This window comes from Nuphar pumila, chromosome 3 (genome assembly GCF_984573655.1).
Source record: "Nuphar pumila chromosome 3, dmNupPumi1.hap1.1, whole genome shotgun sequence".
In the NCBI taxonomy this organism is placed as follows: domain Eukaryota; kingdom Viridiplantae; phylum Streptophyta; class Magnoliopsida; order Nymphaeales; family Nymphaeaceae; genus Nuphar; species Nuphar pumila.
In genome coordinates, this window is record NC_143251.1 from 3,138,071 (window position 1) to 3,160,169 (window position 22,099).

General features: G+C 41.0%; 1 long non-coding RNA gene across 1 annotated transcript; it reads right to left on the reverse strand.

The window, feature by feature from the left end:
- Positions 1–1,868: 1,868 nt before the first annotated feature.
- Positions 1,869–21,179, reverse strand: LOC149841658 (uncharacterized). Its single transcript, XR_016430724.1, has 2 exons — positions 21,076–21,179; positions 1,869–2,503 (listed from the first exon to the last, which is right to left on the reverse strand). It is a non-coding gene; the product is annotated as an uncharacterized LOC149841658 (long non-coding RNA).
- Between the last annotated feature and the right edge of the window lie 920 nt (positions 21,180–22,099).

Here is a 22,099-nt window from a genome sequence, read left to right on the forward strand (position 1 = left end):
TGGGATTTAAACTTGCAACGTCCCAACACAAGGTGACGCGCACTAGCTGCTCCTACCAGACAAGCAGAACCTGTTGGTTCTATTCTCAAGAGATAATAGTCCGGGACGGCGTTCTCTTTCACCACTTCAAACAAGGGTGTTGCTCTTGTAGGGATTATTAGTGAATGGCTTAGGTCTCCAGCTTTTTTTTTTTATATTTACATGGAGAAATCACCCACAGGATCAGAGACCCAGCCGCACTGGTTCTGCCTGTTATACTTATGATTGTTGTCCTGGCAGCATAAAACTCGGTAGGCTTACCCTTTGCCCTTAAAGAACCCTCATGCTTCGGCTTGTTCAAGGGGTGATACTCATGGGATTTGTACCTAATCTACCTGCCTAGCGGCCTAGGTCCCATCCCACTGCGCCAAACCCCTTTGGGGCTTAGGCCTCCAAGTTGTTACCGTAGATATCAACAGTGTAAAGAGGTTCAAATTGAATTTCAGACAAACTGGTTACATCAAAAGATGTAAAGCGATAGGGGCGGAATCCCATGTTCCCAGGCTTGGTTACCAAAAGATAAATCAAGTACTTGATGAGAAAGGAATAGATAGACTACATCAGATTGTGCAACTCATGATGAATCTTTGGTTGGATCCCCTTCTTGCCTACTAATGGCAAAGGTTGGCACGCCTTACATATTTCTGAAATCTCTTGTTTTATGGGGTCTAAATCAACTTGCACATTGTACAAAGTGCCAAACCCCTACAAATGTGGATTGCTTACAAGGTGCAATCTATAAACATCATTTTAGTAATGAAGTTGGCAATTATGCATGTTGAACTTCTTAAACCTCCATCCCATTAGCTTGAGGTCTGGTTATAGCACCAAAATTGTCCTAATTAGTGCCTGATTTGACGTTAAACAAATAAAATATATAGCGTCGTTATGCGATTTAGTTTGCTAGCTTCATCACTGATAAGATTAACCTTAGGAGCCTACTGGGTCAATGCTAATGAGGGCCACAGGTTTTGATCTGTGCATTAAACAATTTTAGATTTCGTTGTATATATAGAAAATAAAACCCATTTGAGTAACAGACCAGGTAAAGAAAATATAACGAAATCATGGCCTGCACATATATATATAGGACCCAAACAACGAGTGAAAACTTGGGGAAGACAAAACTTAGCTTGGTTGAGGAAGGATGAAGCAAATAGGCCAATCCATCCCCAGTTGAACCTACAGTCTCGGCAACAAACCACAAGACAAGCTTGAAATAGCCCCTATCTATGACTGTCACATGGATGCTCCATTTTCACTACCATACCGTATCCTTTTTTTTATGATGAGGAACCCTCACGGAAGCGAGGAAAACCCCAGGTGGGGCCCCATGACCACCCTGCCTTATGTGGCCCCACCTCTGAAAGCTACTGAGACACCCGTGTGCCAATGGGGTTTGATCCGATGCATTCTGCTCGCACCCTGACAACCATCCCGCTGGCCATTTGAGCAACCCCTGCGGTACCATACTGTATCCTTATATAATAGTCGAATCTGACTTCACAAAAACGCAGTTTCTCCATATTTACAGCCATATCCATGTGATAGGCGCCCCTGAAGATTGAATGGCTTGTAATAAGCAGCGTTGCTCCATGCTTATCCCTGTAAAAGAATATTCTGACTCTCATGCCTTGGCCTCCCAACACCATTCCTTATCATATACTGATGGCGTGCTGAATGCAATCTAGAGCCAACTCTATGGTACCTGTTGAACTTGCTTAGAGATCAGAAACAATCCAAGGTTTTGAATGGGTTATGTTGCTTATTCATTTTACCAACATCACTATTGTAAGACAGTGTAAAGAAAAAAAATCAAGTTCAAATCATTCCAAAATCTCACAAACAGATTCTCATTCCAATGTAACAGAAAAACTAAGAGCAGTTTCTGATGGAATACAAATACATTATCTATTAAAAACTCAAAATCACCACTCTAGTCTGCATACCTATAAGAGTGAATACAGAAAGACTTGCGTACTCAAGCATCCTATGATATGAATAGGCAAAAATTGGGGATTTAAGACCTTAATATCCCAATCGTCCAAAAAATGTGACTTTTCTTGGGCCAGACATCCAAAAGAAAAAGGGAAACAAGAAATGTCCCCTTCAAAAGAATCTCAGTTTGCCCTTTTTAATTGAGGATTTTGCTTTTCCCAAACTGCACAACACCTTCTCAGCACCATTCATGCCAGAGCAAGGCTCTGAGGCTCCCAATGTTACTGCAAAATAAAGGTAAATGGTGCACAAAAAGGCCAGGAGCACAAGCATAGTTAAGAGAAAATGGTGCCGACGAAGCAGAGTTGCCCATCCTTCCCCATCATCGCGAGCTTGAGCTTGCTTGCGGACTGCTGATGACAAAGGTAACACCGCACTCTGTGATCTCCTATGTCTTGGACTTGGATCGTGGGGATCATCCAGAGGCATGGTTATCCTGGCCTCTTTTAATTAAGAGATAATGACCCTGTTCTATACAATATTGAGTGTTAAAATAAAGGTTATACGACCAAATTTCCATTTATTAAACAACAAAAATATTCACCATGACAGAGAATGAAGACAATCAAAATATTTGCCATGGTAGGCAACGAAGACAGCAGAAATATGCTCATTCAGTTCACTATTATTTCATACTTATGCTGCCAAGATTGAGCTTACATGCTACTTGACCTCAGCATTCATCCATGAGATTGAATTGATTTTAATGCAAAATTAAAATAGTAAAAAAACCCTTCTTCTAACCACAAAGGAGGGTACTTCAAAGTGACACTCAGAACAGAAATCACATGACAAGAAGGGAGCAAAGCGGTTGAGCAACACTTCATGACATCATGTTATCCAGATGGACAAGCTCAATTTCCTGCATGGCAACTGGAAATTATGATTCAAAAAAAAAAGTGCACATGGAATTGCAATGCTGGCATCCAAGGGATGTGCATGAAAATGACAAAACCAGAAAAAAAAACACCAAATTAGCACTGGATCTACATAAAAAAGTTTGATTAGAATTCTGTAGATAAAGATGCCATCACTCCCCACGGTATGGTCAAAATTAGCAAAAGGTTGAATTCACTTATGGTTGAGTGAAAATACTACAGTTGTAAGAAATATTAATTAGTTGAAGTGAAGATCAGTTTTGTTTAATTTGCAGTTAGCTTGATGAATTGAAATAAATTATTCCTGTTCCCTGCAGCCACTTCCCTCTATCTCCCTATCCATCTATCGTTTTTGTTTTCAATTCACCTAGGCTCTAGAGTCCATCGCCATTTAATCTGCTAAAGCCTATCCAAAATATAACAACATTTTGTTCTTAAGCTGAAAAAAAAAAGTATCACATTGAAAGTTGTATGCAGATTAAAATAAAAACAGTAGGCATAATAAATTTACAACTGTAGCTCCTATGTTCAAAATACCACAATAAAAAATATATTTTGATCATCAATATAAAAACTCCAAGAGAAGCATGATAAACTGAATTTATTGAAACCTTATCGACAAAATAAATCTATCAAGATAACCTTATATAACATTCACATTGTCAGAAATAGATTCTATCATCGGTTTGCTATCTTCCTTTATTTTTGCTTCTTATTTCAACTTTCTAAAAAATATTGTAAGGTTTCTGCTTTGGGAACAGCATTTATGTCTGTGCACACACACACCCCACATGTATGTACATGTGTATGTATAATCTCATGAAAAGTACATAGACAACAAATTCCCATTTTTGACTTTGTTGCAATAGGCCAGCAAGTGTGAATGCAATCAACTACAATGTAAATGTAAAAATAGCAATGTCTCTTTGCCACCACAATGTTCAATGCAGCTGGGTAATGGCAATCCATTTCTTGACCAACAAGATCCTTCCGTAAATATATGAAGCAAATCCTTCCAACCAACTCCCCACAAATCAAAAATAACAAAAAAGCAATAACACAGTAAGGAGAATATCATGCAAAGAAAAAATCACACACAGAAAGTTGTCATTTTATTGCTTGTAAATAAGAAAACACAAAGTTGAACATGCAACCATGATAAATAGATCAAAATATGTGATTATAATTTGTTATTTTTTTCATCTAAATCCAGTTAGTTTGGAACATATACCACAACATGTTTAGCATGGAATAGCTGATGGGTCATCGACATATTCCTCCATCAGAAACCACATGCATTTACAAACACAGAAAGATTATGGACAACAGGCACACATACAAAAAAGTCACAAAATCTGACAATCGTTAGCTACAATCGTTAGCTACAATCACTGGTTCGATCATCAACTCTGAGAACTGCATTCATTCAACTAAATGATGTGATATAGCGCATACAGAAAAGCCACAACTCAAGCTGACAATTGTTAGCTATAATCACTGCTTTGATCATCAACTCTGAGAACTGCATTCATTCAAGAAACTAAATGATGCTATATTGTGACAAATACAACCATCACAGGTGGAATCAAAACTTATAACTTTGCAACAAATTCATTACCAAAAGGAAAAAAAGGAACCTACGACTGCTGCAGTTAGGAGAAAGCGGATATAGAAACAGATAACATACCTGGCCTAAAGAAGGACGCAAAGTATCAGCAGCAGAAACAGAAACAGGATAATACATGACGTACAATGATGAAACAGTGGAAATTTTAACAATGAAGTATGCAATACCATTACTTCATGAACCATAAATATGTTTTACTGACATACTTTTTACACCACGAGAAAAGTATAAGAAATCAACATTCTCACTGACACCCCCAAGAACAGAAAGAACAAATAGTTGCAGTAAATTCCCCGAAACAATTCAGCTCAAACGAAAGCAGCCAAAATTTTCTCTTAAACCGAATATTCTCTGGAACATTCTTTACAGATAATCAACTGATCCCCGGCTTATATCCAGTGAGATTTCAACTCCATGGCCTAGAATTAAATGCATGAAATTAACAAAGAAACTAGCACCGATACAAAGCTTGAGCGCCCCGCATTTCATTACAACTTTCAAACGCTTGATCAAAGGATCAAAGCACACAAATACTCTGCATTCCTTGAATTGCAAAAGAAAGGGAAAAAATATGCTTAATTCATGCAATCTAATATTGTTAACGATAAATATGGAGAGGTTGGCACGTTGGCAAGGTTGGCACGTTACTCTTGGTAACATTTGAAAATGGTAAAGCACGTTGGGAAGGTTGGCAAAGGCAAATGTTGGATCACATTTGGAAAGCTCTTCTCTCAGCCAACGTCGATGTGTGGATCAGCCAACGTCGACTGTGTAACAGTTGTAAACTTGTAATCTTTTTACTTTATTTGTTATCTTTCTAGTTGGTTCATATATCCCACAAATCATGGGATTTACAAAAGGTGTCATTCAGGTTTAATTTGGTCTCCATAAATAAACTCATAAAATCCTTGTAATGTAAAGTTGTTTTTTCCATCTCATTGTGAAATTCAGGACCTTCGAACGAGGAAGACGATTGGAGTAGGTAGAGTTTATTTTCTTCACATGGAGCCAAGTAGCGTAGGAGAAAATAAAGTTGCAGCCATGTCCACCATCCCTGCTGCCCTTGTTGCCCCATTCGACCTTTGGCATTGGCGTCTTGGCCATATTTCTTGTGAGAAAGTCTACAAAGAGACTATGTGCATAAAGTCATGAGACCTGTGCACAAAGGCACAAGTTAAACACCCACACGGATACAAATGTGCAAAGGCATACAAATAAAAAGAATCTTTTATTGAACACTAGTGAGAGCTTTACAAAAAGCTTATTTTACAAGAGGGGGAAATCCCCTATTTATAAGACAATAGAGGGCCCTCGGAGGGGCTCCCTTATGTGAACGTGGGAGACCCTCCAACGGTAAATAATATATGACCGTTGGAGGGGCCCAATGTTCACATGAGGTGGGCCCCTCCATGGCTAAAAGCCAAAATACAAAAAATAAAAAATAAAAGTAAAAGAAAAAGAAAAGTGCGTGAAAAGAGAAAATAATAGATTTACCCCTAGTTGGTATTACAAGAGTAAAAGTATGTATATATATATATATAAGATACAATTTAACACCCTCCCTCAAACTTAAGGCGCAATGACCGAAAGTTTGCCGAGGAAAAAGTTGAATCTAGGAAAACAGAACGTCTTGGTGAAGAAGTCCGCCAATTGATATTCTGATGTTACATAAGGAAGATCTATAACACTTTTAAGATATTCTTCTCTAACATAGTGGCAGTCCATCTCACTATGCTTTGTGCGCTCATGAAATGTATGATTTTTGGCAATATAGATTGCACTTTTATTATCACAACACAGCTTCGGGGGCCCTTGAACATGATCTTTATATCTTCCAGTAGCTGACAAATCCAGACAATCTTCATGGTAGTAGTTGTCATGGCTCGGTATTCAAATTTAGTAAATGATAATGACACCTTTTGTTGCTTCTTACATCTCCAAGAGATTAATGATTCTCCTAAAAACACATAAAAACTAGTAGTAGAGTGACGGTTATTTGGATCACCTCTCCAATCAGAGTCAGTATAAGCTATTAAATTTAATTCAGAAGATAAAGATAAAAATACTCTCTTATTCAATGATCCTTTTATATATCTAATGATCCGGAGAATTGCACTCATATGAACTGATGTAGGCGCATGTTGGAATTGGCTTGCAATATGAATAGCATGTGAAATATCAGGTCTAGTGATACTAATATACATTAGAGATCCAACAAGTTACCTGTAAGGAGTGGGGTCTTTTAAAATACTCTCATCATCAATTTTCATCTTTGTTAATCTTAAATGCAAGTTTAGTTTGAGATAAAAAATAACCTCTATGAGAATAGACAACTTACATTCCTAAATAATACGTTAAGAATCCCAAGTGGGACATTTCAAATCTATCTTTTAGAATATATTTTATCCTCTTAATCCCTTTAGTATCGTCACTTGTTATTAGTATATCATCAAGATACAATAATATAATTATTATCCCTGCATTGGATTTCTCGACAAACAAGGTTGTGTCAGTAAAACATGAAAATTCATTTTCCAACATTACATTATTAAATCTATCATACCAAGCCTTAGGAGCTTATTTCAAACCATAAACAGCTTTTCATAGGCGAAGCACTTTATCTTTAGGAATCTCCATACATGGAGGAGCATCCATATAGACTTCTTCGTTAAGATCACCATTCAAAAAAGCATTTTTAACATTCATTTGATAAATGTTTCATTTTTTAATTGAGGCAATGGTAACGAGACATCTAACAGTAACCATACACGCAACGGGGGCAAATGTCCCATCATAATCTATTTCATATTCTTGACTATACCCTTTGGCAACTAGACGGGCTTTATACCTTTCAAGAGATCCATCACTCTCGATCTTGACTTTGAAAACCCATCTACATCCTATAATTTTCTTACAACTAGAAAGATTTTGAAATTCTCATGTTTTAGCTTTCCTAAGAGCTCTATGTTCATTATCCATAGTTTCTCTCCATTCGACATTCTTCTTGGCTTCTTCAAAGTTTTTAGGTTCCACATATGAGTAAATGACGCTAAGACAAGCTCTATTTAGGTGAGAATGAATCATAGGATATAAACCTAGAAAGAACTCTTCTAGTCCTTTCGGTTCTTCGAGGATTTGCATCATGTGAAGAGGTAGATTCACTAGGTTTACTATATTTTTTAATTGCACTTCTAAAAATGCTTTTATCTCTGTGTATAAGTGATAGGATCTGATGCAGAGTAGGACCGGGTTTGGTCTACACAGAGTGACCCGGGCGTGTCCAAGGATATCGGCACTAATGGGATGGACGATCGGACCCCGACAATGAATCCGATCGCGAGTCTGGTGCCACGATGCAAGGATGTGGTGCCCCTGCGCACCTACACAAGGCGAGTAAAGGCTGGAAGCAGCACCGCGCAATGGCAGCGTCCAGATCCATCAGCAGCGACGAGTTGTCTCGGGTCCAAGGACTGGACCCAAGACCCAGATCCAGTCACACCCTATTAATACCATGTTTTAGGGTTGCGTGAACATAGAAGATTGATTATTATTCTTACTCGGGTTTTTTTCCTTTTTTTGGATGCACAGTCGGCAGCATCCTCTCATTAGCCCCTTTGTTTTATTGCTTTCGTTCCTATTTGTTATTTCATTCCATCTCATTGTTCAGTTGAAGTTTACATTAAAATAAAACTAAGCCTCATCGATTTTGGTGGGCATTCTTCTTACTTTCTGCACATTGCACGACCGTAAGGGTCGTGCCTTCATCAGCCGTCGTCAAAGAACGTGAAAGTCGATCCTCCTCGCTGCATCAAAGTGGTATCAGAGCTAGGTTTCCTCCTTCGTCAGCGGTATGGCTCAAGAGGCGAGGAACGATCCTGCAAGTGGAAAAGAACAAGAGGAAACCGGCAACGAGGATCTGATGATGCGGATACTCGACATGATGACGAAGATTTAGGAAAACCTGTTGTGCGTAAGCAAGGATGTAGCCGGTATGTCGAAATGTATGGATGGACTCGAAGATCGGATTGTGGCCATCGAATCGTCTGAGGAGGCGCGTGCAGCTTCTATGCTGAAAACGGGAGAGAGATTGGGTGACGACGCAGGCAGTCAAGCACATGCTGCCGCAGCCGAACCAGGCCAGCTAATCCCTCGTGGTCGCGCCACCGCCCCCGAATCTGGTACCCTCCCTAACGATGGATCCTGTCTCGGTTGCCCATCTGGCTGCCAATGTTTGCCAGACAAATCACGGGGCTCTGGTTGTGCCTCCCAACGCCAGCTCGGGTGCGCAGGCTTGGCCTCGTGTTCTTGCACCTATGTCGCAGCCCGGGACTGGGTCGCAAGGCCCCAGCGTGACGCTGGGCTGGGAGGCACAGACCCGGCCTCGTGTTGTTGGCCCTAGGGATGGCAATGGACCGGGGGAAAGAGGGGCCCCACCCCGCCTCGCCCCGTTTGGACCGGGGATAAAGGGTATGAAACGGGGATGGAGGCGGGGACGAAGGTTAAAATCCATCCCCGTCCGGGGGTGGAGGCGGGGATGGACGTGCACTTTTCCCCGCCCCGTCCCCGCCACGATCCCCGCCCCAACCACTTTTCCCCGCAATATCCTCGCCCCGCCCTGCCTCATCCCCGTTTGAACCGGGGATGGAGGACATGAAACGGGGATGAAGGCGGGGGTGGAGGATAAAATCCATCCCCGCCGCGGAGGCGGGGCGAAAGTGGAGGATAAAATTTTGAGGCGGGGCGGGGGTGGAGACCTTGTCCCCCGCCCCGCCCCACTGCCATCCCTAGTTGGCCCTGTGCCACAGCCCGGTCCTAGATCACAAGGACCCAGCGTGACGTTGGGCCAGGCTGCTGGCACAGCAGCGTCAGCCAGGGTCGAGGTTGATCCGGCCCGCTTACCCGTGCCTGCGCATGGTGGCGTTGTTGTAGCCCACAAGCGTGGATGGGTCCGAGAGGGTTCGAACCGGACTATGTGGCAGCGGGACTCCGACCCAGATTTTGGGGACCATCCTTTGGGTCCCAAGGAACGGGTCTGGGCCTCGAACCCCATTACCCAACCTACCTAGTTGGGTCTGGTTCGTGGGTCGACCCGAACCCGATCCAACCTATTCCTTTTGAACCCCAATTCAGATCTCCAACTGACCCAAACCCATATCGGACTCGGTCGAAGCTCTAGTTTGAATTTGAGTCAGGTCAAAACCAGACCCATTTTGTCATGGATCAAGGATCGAGTTCAAACCAGGCCATGTCACATCACAACTCTATCCATGATCCTACCAATCCTATTCTGGATCCGACGAATAGTTTAGAACTTGACGCGATCCAGATCCAATCGGGTGATTCGTCCCAATACTACACCAACCAAACCCAATACCCGTACCAAACCTAATCCGTTAACCCATCCCCGATCCAGAACCTAGCACCATACCCGACCCAATACCTCTACCCTAACCCAACTCATGACCCAGTCCCATATTATCCCGTTCCTACCCACCTAGAGCCCGAGACCCGACCGACCTGTCTACCTTTAGTAGGACCTCCTGTCATACCAGTGCCACAACGTCGGCCACAGATAGCTCCCACCCACGAGCAAGCCAGACCGAGGCAGTTTCCAGTAGCCACCATGCAAATTCAGCAGGGAGGGCAACCTGAGCACCGACCACACGTCGCTGGAGTTCGTCAGCACCAGTATCCAGGCGAGCAGTACCGTGCAGAGGGTGATGAAGCAGTGTTAGATGACGACGCTTTCTGGAACAAGTACCCCGCAGGAATGGTGGAGACCCGTCAACAGAGAGCACCAGAGCACCCCTCCACCTACGTGGTGAAGCTAGACCTTCCAGAGTTCGCAGAACGATTCGATGCAGAGCAGTTCTTCGACTGATCCTATGTCATTCAGCTTTTCTTCGACTATCACACTGTAGTTGAGCATCGTCGTGTCTCTCTAGCTTCAACTCGGTTGAGGAGCCTAGCACAGACATGGTGGGTTGAGCTGCAGAAGTCGAGGGAGCGGCAGGTACTAGAGCGCGTACAGACGTGGGAGGAGATGCAGAGGTTGATGCAGTCAAAGTTCGTGCCTTCAGACCACGCCGAGCGAGCCTACAAGGAGTACCTAACCCTGCGTCAAGGCACTCGTACCGTGGTGAAGTACACAACTGAGTTTCATCGTCTATCCCTGCGAGTGCAGATCGAGGAGACCACCCGCCAGCAGGTCACGAGGCATATTTTTGGTCTCTGTCCGGCTATTTCTGACGATTTCAGTTGTGTCACAGTCGAGTCATTGGATTAGGCAAGCAGTTATACCATGAATGTGGAGGAAAATTTGAAAAGGAGGCAAGAGTATAGGACCTCCCGTGGTGACCAGTCTAGTCGACCCAAGTCGAGTTTCCCAACCAGGGGAGCGAGCTCCCCTAGGAAGGAAGACTTAAAGTCCACCCCTAGAGTAGATCCTAGCAAACCCGACCAGTCCGGACCCGCATATAATACCAGATCCAAAGCCAAACCTAGTGAGTCTACCATCTGTTGTTTTAGGTGTCAGGAGTTAGGACATGTCACATCTAAGTGCCCCACCGTAAACAAGAACGCCCATCTCGTCGAGGGTATTGTTGAGTCAGCATCCGATAGTGAGGGTGAGTCATTGGTTGAGGAAGAGGATGAGAGGGAAGTCGTAGAGTTCGATGGCAACGTCGAAAATTTATTGTCCCTCCATCACATTTTGACTGCACCTCGTGAGTCGACCACTGCAAAATGGTTGCGGAACAACATTTTTAGAACCCGGTGCAACTGTGAGGGTCATGCGTGTGATATTATTATCGACACTAGTGCGTGTGAGAATATGGTGTCCGAGAGTGTCGTGTCCACCTTGAACCTGAAAACGGAGAAATTGTCCGAACCATACAAGATGGCATGGTTCAAGAAAGGAAACGAGGTTCCCATCACCCAACGTTGTTTAGTTCGATTCTCCACGGGGGAGCATTACCACGATGAGGTGTGGTGTGATGTAGCCCCTATAAGTGTGTGTCACATTCTTTTGGGTCATCTCTGACAGTTTGATCGCAAGACCATTCACGATGGCCATAGAAACACGTACTCTTTTATTTTTAAGGGCCATAAAATAGTCCTTCTCCCTATCAAGGAGACCGGTTTTCCCACTGTGGGTAAGCTTGAGCAAGTTCTCAAGCTCGAGGCCTCTCTTACCGGTCTTTCTTGAGCTATTGTCGGAAGGATGGTTATTGTTATGCCCTGGTGGCTAAGCCGTTGATGAGTATGTTTTTGTCCGTTCCCGCGGACATCGCCCCCCTTGTTGAGAAGTTTCACGACATTATGCCAGATGACCTTCCTGATGGTCTACCTTCGATGAGGGTGGTGCAACACGCTATTGATTTTGTCCCGGGATCAAGTCTCCCTAACCTCCCCGTGTATCGCATGAACTCATCCGAGCATGCCGAGTTGTTGAGACAGGTTCAAGAGGTATTGCAAAAGGGTTTTATTCATGAGAGTGTGAGCCCTTGCGCAGTACCCGCCCTGCTCACTCCTAAGAAAGATGGGTCCATGCGCATGTGTGTTGACAGTAGAGCGATAAATCGCATTACAGTCAAATACCATTTTCCCATTCCTCATTTGGATGATATGTTTGATATGTTGGTTGGTGCCTCTATTTTGTCCAAAATTGATTTAAAAAGTGGGTACCACCAAATCCGTATCCGAGAGGGGGATGAGTGAAAAATGGCATTCAAGACATGTGATGGATCGTATGAGTGGTTAGTCATGTCATTTGGGTTATCAAATGCCCTGAGTACATTCATGAATATGACCCAAGTGTTGCGCCCTTGTATAGGGAAGTTTGTCGTTGTCTATTTTGATGACATTTTAATTTATAGCTCGTCTTTGTGTGCTCATTTAAGTCATCTGAGTCAGGTCTTAGAGATTTTAACGAAAAAGTTGTATGTCAATGCCAAAAAGTGTGAGTTTATGACGTCAAGTGTTGTATTTTTGCTATAATCTCTTCCTTGGTACCTTCCGTTTTGGCCACCATTTTCTCTCGCTCCTTGATTTTGATTTTTAAAATGAAGGGGTTTGTATGTTTTCAAGGTATTCTTCGGTCTAGAAGCGGCATATACTCATTTATTTTCTTCTTTGTTTGAAGGCATCGCAAGAACACTCGGATTGGTCTTGCTCATTCTTATACAAGTTTCTTCTCCACTTAGCTTAGTAAGAACATCTGCAAGTGGTATAGAAGTGAAAGAAGATAGAAAAGATCTTATTTGTTCAAACTCGGGTCTAAGCCCGTTCAAAAAGATAAAAAAATGATTTTCTTTCAATTGCTTGTGTCAAAGCTCAATGGCTTCTCCACTCCATTTTGGTTCAAGCATAGCAAGTTCAACTCAAATAGAGGATAATTCGGCGAAATATTCTCTAATAGTCAATTCGCCTTGTTGAAGGGTCAAAGCCCTTTTTTGAAGATAACATTTGTGGGACAAATCCCTTGAGGTGTACATCCTCTCAAGATATTCCCATACTTGAGACACCTTAAATTTCAAAATATTTGCATTGATTTGGGTCTCAACCGAAGAAAAAATCTATGAAAGGATTTTGTAATTCTTCATTTCTCATTCTTCATGCTTCTTATTATATTCTTCAAAAGCCTTATCTCTTTCTTCTTCGGAGATAGTGCCTTTGACATAGCCCCAAAGGCCTTTTTCCTTAATATGAGCTTCCATATTGCCAGACCAAACATGATAGTTGGACCCATTGAATTTAAATCTGATGGCAAATTGAGAATCTTTTTCCCCCATGGAAATGCCTTTGTGAGAAAGAAAGTCTTCAAAAATTGAAATCCTACCACGAGTCTTCTTTGAGCATACTTCATGTATTGCGCTTTACTTGAAATGATTTGCAAGAGCTTTTTGTGCCAAAAGAATGAGAATGAGAAATGGGCATGATCTTCGAGGCGACCACCGTGATAATGCAATACCCGAGTTCTTCTAGAGACTAAGCTTTGATACCATGTGAGAAAGTCTACAAAGAGACTATATGAAAAAAGCCATTATAGTCTTGATATGAGACGTGTGCACAAAGGTACAAGTTAAACACCCACACGGATACAAATGTGCAAAGGCATACAAATAAAAAGAATCTTTTATTGAACACTAGTGAGAGCTTTACAAAAAACTTATTTTACAAGAGGGGGAAATTCCTTATTTATAAGATAAGAGAGGACCCCTAGAGGGGCTCCCTTATGTGAACGTTGGAGCCCCTCCAACGGTCATATTATTGACCGTTGGAGGGGCCCAACGTTCACATGAGGTGGGCCCCTCCATGGCTAAAAGCCAAAATACAACAACAACAACAACAACAACAACAACTACTACGCTTTCATCCCAAAACAATTGGGGTCGGCGATATGAATCAACAAAGAAAATCATTCTGGGTCTTCCACATGAATCCTTCTCCTCCATTCATTTCTATCCAATGTCATGTCCTCAGTGAGGTTCAAAGCATTCATATCCTTTCCTATCACCTCCATCCATGTCTTCCTAGGCCTACCCCGACCTCTTTTAACTAATATATTTTCCCATTTCTCCATCCTTCTAACTGGAGCATCATTAGGCCTTCGTCGAATATGTCCAAACCACCGTAAACGATTCTCTCTCATCTTATTTTCAATGGGTGCAACGCCTACCTTCTTACGTATCTCCTCGTTCTGAATCTTATCTTTTATTGTATTTCCACACATCCATCTCAGCATACGCATCTCAGCTACACTCATTTTTTGAATATGATGTCTCTTGGCAGCCCAACATTCTGTACCATATAGTAAAGCGGGCCTAATAGTCGTCCTATAAAACTTTCCCTTCAACCGCAATGGCATTCTACGATCGCACAACACTCCAGTTGCACTCCTCCATTTCATCCACCGAACCTTTATCCTATGATTTACATCTCCATCAATTTCTCCATACTTTTGAATAATAGATCTCAAATATTTGAAAGAATCATCCACCGGTATTTCTTGCTCACCAAGCTTCACTAAAAGCCAAAATACAAAAAATAAAAAATAAAAGGAATAAAAGAAAAGTGAGTGAAAAGAGAAAATGACAGATTTACCCCTAGTGGGTATTATAAGAGTAAAAGTATATATATACATACACATATATATGAAATATAGATGTATATGTATCTATCTATCTATATATATATATGAGATACAATTTAACATTCCTTCCCGTAGATTGAAGTTTTTTTTCTCAAACTTTTAATTTTATTGATTTTAATGACGCTCATTATGATATTTGTCCGCATGCTCGTCAAGCACGATTGTTGTTTCCTCGTAGCGAAAGGGTTACCTCACGTCCCTTTGATTTAATTCATATAGATATTTAGGGTAGATATTCCACTCCATCTAACTGTGGGGCTCATTATTTCTTAACCATTGTGGATGATTTTTCTCGATCCACATGGATTTATTTAATGAGGTTTAAGTCTCAAGCTAAAGAAATTTTATAAAATTTCAGCACCATGATTAAAACCCAATTTCAAGAAATTGTCAAAATTGTTAGATCTGATAATGGAACCGAATTTTTTTCACATGAGGTTCAAGCTTATTTACGTGAGAACGGCATCTTTCACCAACACAGTTGTGTGGCAACACCACAACAAAAATGGTTTTGAACAAAAACATAGGCATTTGTTGGAAATCGCAAGACCCTTACGATTTCAAGCAAACCTACCTCTCAAATTCTGGGGAGAATGCATTTTCACTGTTGCTTATTTGATAAATAGATTACCTTCTAAAATTTTGGAACATAAAAGGCCTCATGAAATGCTTTATGATTCAAAGCCTAATTACAAGCATTTAAGGGTCTTTGGATGATTATGTTATGCTCATAACATCAATTACAAGCACAAATCCAATTTCCAGATAACAGTGGACCTAGAGAAAATGTGACCTTGTCCTGCCTCGCCCTATTTGGATCAAGGATGGACAACATGAAACAGGGATGGAGGTTAAAATCAAAACCCGTGCGAGAATGGAAGGCAGAATTTTAAGACGAGGCGAAGGTGGAGACCTTGTCCCCCACCCCTGCCCTGGTTCACTACCATCCCTATTTTCAACCCTAGAATGAAAATCTTTGATTTTTTTTTGATAAAAAATCTTTGAAATTTTTTGAACATCCAAACAAGCATTTAGTAACAAGTCAAAACTAACGTTGCATCTTTTTCTCCCTTAGTGGCCTAGTAGTCAACCAAGTTGCCTACCATTAAGCGATTAAATGAGTCAAATTGATTTGGCAACTCCCATTTAGCATTGACTCGCCTAACATTGGTGGAGTGCAGATCAGGTGATTCGTCAAATCACTTTAAGAAATTTGAGGATGGTTGACTCATCAAGTGATTCGACATCTTCACGTCCATCGCTTCATCCCATGAGAACTCTACGGTCTTTATGCAATTTGAGGATGGCAAGGATGCCAAATCACTTTAGTTAAAGTAATTTGACAGATCACCTGATTTGCTCTTACATTGGTGCTAAATGCCAAACGACCCAATTCAATCAGGTGCCATCACATGGCATAAAATTTATGCCTTAGGCACCTGATCGCCCTCCATCAGGTCTTGGGCCCCACAACTGATAGGCCCTATCCTCAAGATGGAGGGCGATCACGTGCGTAAGTAACAAAGTTTTGTGCCATCATACGACACCTTATCTTTTCACCTAGATGAGGCTTTGGTCTGCATGCCACTTCCTCTCTCTTGTTGGGTCCTCTTTGTAATTCAAAGTTCAGACAACACCGATGTTGTGAAAAGCGTTGAGGCGTAGCGAGGCGCTCCACCAAAATCTGAGGCGAGGCGTAAGCCTCGAGGCATAAAGCGTAAGCCTCAAAAAAAAATTAAACTTGAAAAAACTATAAAAAATATCTAAAATTATAAAAAAATAAAAATTGCTTTATTGATGAAGCAATAACCAATAAGAAATAAAAAATCTCAAATAAATACTGAAAAAAATATGAGATTAACTCCATGATCCCATCCTACATCTTTTACCATTGTTCAACTGCAAAAATACATATAACAAAATAAACATTAACACAAAAAAGTATATTCATATTCAATAAGAATCAACATATATAAATTGAAAACTAATGAAAACACAAACACATGAAGTTAGTGAGAATGTACGTGTTTTCACCCTCACAATAACCTATAATGATGCATTAACAACATCATGTCATAATTAGAAAATGCATCTTAGCTTTCTTTCTTTTTTTAAGTGAGTCAACTGAGAAAGTAAAGAAACCATACAATGTCCCAACAGTCAACCGATATGCATGCCTTAATTATTTACTTGAATGTATTTTAGTTTGTTTTCAAATTTAATTTATTATGTATGAGGTGGGCCAACCTTTTTTTTCTTTTTGACAGAAACATATATGTACTGAACATAAAGATGAATGTTACAAAGGTGTGAGTGTGATGAGCTATTGCACTCTAGATCAAAAGTAGAGAAAAACAGAGTGTGGCAGGGAGTTAATGATGAGTTGTGGAGCCTGATTCAAAGTTTTTGCCCTTGCAGCGCCCTTCGGAAGAATTTTTTTCTTGGGCTTATGTTTGAGACCCGGTTTTTTATGGATCCGACCCAACTTGCTTAGGTTTAGGGTTGTCACCTTTGCCTTGTATAAATTCCTTCTTTTCTTTCTCTCTTGTATCTGTCGAGAAAGAGCAATAAAGTTTTTCCTCTGAGCGGCCGTGGTTTTTTACTCCCTCTCGGATTTGAGGGAAGGTTTTTTTCACGTAAATCTGTGTGTTCGTGTTGTGTTTGGTTTGATTGTTCTTGTTTATTGTTTCCTTCGGTTGTTTCTTGCTTGCGGTTTACCTAACAGTTAAACCCCTACAAATAACAGCATAATGTATTAACAATATTTGCATCCTATGTCACTTAAAGAGAAAACGGGCATAGCCTGTCTATATTCTTGACAAAAGGATATGAATATCCTTAAAAAGATGAGCAACTACAACTATAACCAAAACAATAGAGAGCTTAACTATAGGCGACAAATAAATTCTACAAACACTTGACTAAAACTAGATTGCTAAATGGAAAAGAGACACAACTTAATTTTGTCCCTACCTGCAAAAAGTAATCGTTTCCAAATCAGAGACAGACGTGGTTATAAAAAGAGAAACTATAATAACTATGATTAAGTAAACATAATTTTTTACTATTCCTCACCCAAGAGAATAATGCTGACAGTGCTACACCAACTCCAACCCAAAAGAGGACTGCGAGAGACGAGAGAGAGAGGGACTGTGAGAGACGAGAGAGAGGTGGAAGAGACCGAGACGAGAGGTGAGAGACGAGAGAGATGAGTGAGGGACTCAGAGACGAGAGAGAGAGGGACTGCGAGAGACGAGAGAAAAATTAGGGCCCCCAACCCTCATTAGGGTCGGGGGCCCTGATTTTATAAAATTTCAGTTTTGGTCAAATAAGGACTTTGACCCTCAGTTGACCAAACAAATGAGGCGTGAACGCCTCACCTCGAGCTTTTTGCGCCTTGAGGCGCGTTTTTAATAACACTGGACAACACTTTGCCATCGACTTGTTTGCATATTGTCAGTATAAAATTTGCAAATAAAAACGAAAATGCATTGTTTTGGGGTATCCTTTGGGACAAAAGGGATATAAACTTTTTTATCTTGAAAACAAATCCATATTTGTTAGCTGTGATGGGGCTTTTCATGATGATATTTTTCCTTTTCAATTATGCCTGAATGAAATTCCTTAAAACCACGTCTTGCCAAAACCAGTTATAGAGAACTATGAGGTTCAAATCCACGCCCAACCGAATGAACCGGAACCCATTCCCATCAACCCGCCTCCCAATGATGAAACCAGATCCAATAACCAATCTGAGACCATTGGCCCCAACCCATCTCCCACTGATCAATATGGATCTCATGCACCAACCCAATCTGAAAATGACTCCAACCTAAGTCCTAGCCTTACCACTTCTCTGAGTCAAAGCCAGCTTAGACGATCAAACCAAACCCGCGTACCTTGCAGATTATCAATGTTCCTATGTTGCACTCTATGCTCACGCCACATCATCCAAGGCGAAAGGCACCAGTCAACCTTGTGTCATTATCTCTCACTCTCTCAATTTTCGAAAGAGCATTATCCCTTTCTTGTTTCCATCTCATCTCATGATGATCCACGAGATTTTCAAACGGCCATGATGGATGACCAGTGGAGAGAAGCTATGACAGTTGAGATTAAGGTCGTAGAGCAGAACAATACATGGACTCTTACCAAATTACCTGAAGGGAAGAAGCCGACCGGTTCAAAATGAGTATACAAAATCAAATACCGCTATGATGGATCCATTAAAAGGTATAAAGCACGATTGGTTGCAAAGGGACACACTCAACAAGAAGGATTAGATTATCATGATACTTTTGTCCAGGTTGCAAAACTTGTTACCATGTGATGTCTGTTTGTTCTTCTATTCTTAACTGGCCCCTACATCAACTTGATGTGAATAATGTGTTTTTGCATGGCGACTTGGATGAAAAAATTTACATGAAAGTTCCTCCAGGATATTCCACTAATGGGGAACACTTAATATGTCACCTCAATAAACCTCTCTATCGGCTTAAAAAAGCCTCTAGACATAGGTTTGCAAAGTTTTCCCAAGCACTTAGACATGTGGGATTTACCCAATCCCTCGCAAACTACTCTTTATTCTCCATGATAAATGGAGACATGCGAACCTTTGTCCATGTATACGTTGATGACATCATTGTCACTGGAAATGACAACATGACAGTTGAAAAGCTTAAATGATTCATTCACCAACGTTTTTGTATCAAGGATATGGAAAAACTTAAATATTTTCTTGGAATGGAAATAGCTAGATCAAAGGAAGGTATTTTTTTAAATCAAAGAAAATACACTTTGGACATTTTGAAGGATGCCGATTACCTAGGATCATGTCCTAGTGATGTTCCAATGGAACAGAGACTGAAACTGGATCACAGCAGAGCAGTTCTCAAATATCCAACTCCATATAGGAGGCTTGTGGTACGACTCATTTATCTCACCATCACTCATCCTAACATTACTTATTTAATAAATATCCTCAGCCAATTTATGCATGAACCTAGCCAACCTCATTGGGAGACAGTCACACGACTCTTACGTCATCTCAAGAGCACACCTGGGCTCAGAATCTTACTTACCTCAAGAAGTTTCATTCAACTTTCATGCTACTCAGACTCCGATTGAGCCAGCTGTTTGTTCACCAGACGATCCACTACTAGATTTTGCAGTTTCCTTGGACAAAGTCCAATTTTTTGGAAAACTAAAAAGCAGATCACCATATCTCGGTCTTCCGCTGAAACAGAATATAGATCCATGGCAGCCACAACAAGTGAGATCACGTGGTTAAAATATCTACTCAAAGGCCTTGGTTTTCTTCATCCACAACCAGCTCACTTATATTGTGATAACCAATTTGCCTTGCACATAGCAGCCAATTCAATTTTTCATAAGCGAACTAAACATATCAAGCTTGATTGCCACTTCATTCAAGAAAAATTTCAAAATGGCACTCTGTAATAAGTTTGTTCCCAGCAAGCATTGACATCTTCACCAAAGTAGTTGGAAATGACCAGTTCAAATTGTTAGCCAGCAAGATGGGCATGTTAAATCCACATGCTCCAACTTAGGGAGAATCTTAACCATAAATATAGAGAGGTTAGCAAGGTTGGCATGTAACTCTTGGTAACATTTGAAAATGGTAAAGCACGTTGGGAAGGTTGGCACGTTACTCTTGGAAACATTTGAAACTGATAAATGGTAAGTCTTGTTAAATGATAAGTCTTTCAGATTTTGTGCCAACTGAAATCGGGTAACATAAGAATAGATTTGCTGGGTAAGGCAAATGTTGGATCACTTTTGGAAAGCTCTTCTCTCAGCCAACGTCGACTGTGTAACAGTTGTAATCTTTTTACTTTATTTGTTATCTTTCTAGTTGGTTCATATATCCCACAAATCATGGGATTTACAAAAGGTGTAAACATATAGTGTATCATTTTTCTGAATCAACGTAAGACACGTTATTCACTCATTCACGTGAAGATTTCTACCTTCACAAATATCTTGATGATCGCCTGCTTAAAATCATCCAAATAATCCCCAATCGAAACGACCAACTAAACAAATAACCTCAAAGAACAATATATCATAACCAAATGCTCAATATCAAAATATCAAGCAATCTCAACATAAAAGATTTTTGGTGTCGACATTTTCTGCCGTAATTGTTCCCAAATGCATCCAAGAAATCAATCCGGCACAGTTCATAAAGCGATTCGAGCATATTCATCAACAGCAAGAAAATATAAGGGGTGCGTCACAATCATTTTCAACAGAGAGAATACTGAGATCAACAACAACCAAAACCCCATCCACCACCACCAAATTGACAAGAAAACAAAGGAAGAATGAACAAAACAGAAATCATCATGGCACTCTACCTTCCCTGATTGCAAGATCGCCTCGGATTAACGACAAGACTACGAAAGAAAGAGGGAGCGGAACCCACCGGAATCCACCAGATCACCACCACCACCTTCACCACGGGCCAATCAAAGGGAGCAAGTAAATAAATAAAATTAACGCACCTTCACGCGTTTTTGCCGTCCCCAGCACGGTCAAAACTCGTTAGCGTGGGAAGTCAAGACGACTCACGAGTCGCCAAACGGATCGGGTCTCGGAGGTCCTCTGTTCTGCACCTATCCCCAGGGTCCAGGAAACTGAACCCAACCCGCGACCTGAAACCTAAAACTCTATTGATAAGGATGGAAATAGGTAGGGCTGGTAAACGAGCCGAGCTTGGGCTGTTGGGGCTCCACTCGTTAAGGTCACACCCCAGCTCAGGGTCGGTGTGTGAGCTTAGCACGGTCTTGGCAGTATAAAACTCTGTGGGCTTACCCCCTACCCCCAAGGAATCGCCATGCTTCGGCTTGTGTAAGAGGTGACTCTCATGGGATTTGAACCTACACTGTTTATTGGCGGCCTAGGCCCCATCTTACGTCTAATACACAAAGATACAGGTACGAACTGATGCGTGACACGAGTTTATAAGATTTTTGAAGAATATGACACAAGAACACGAATTTTTCTAAAATTTCAGATCAATAAAGGGCTATAATTTGATATTTTGATGGATAAACTATGCTTTAATTAAAATATAGATAAAATTTATTTAAACTTAATTAAATATATTAAAACGGATGTATGTGTCAGCATGTCATAGCGTGTTCGATTCATGTCTCTAGAAACATGTAACAAAAATCACGTAATGTGACATAGGCTTGGTTGACATGGTGTACACAACTCTAATTAGGGATGCAAATGGGTCGGATCTAGGATAAAGGTTTTGCAATTTTTGGTTGTTCCGTATCTGATTCACATCTGACTCTCTATGTATTTAGCTGTTTCGCATTGGAGTCTTATGCATCTCTAACTCCAATCTATTCTGCTGAGCTATGACTGCCA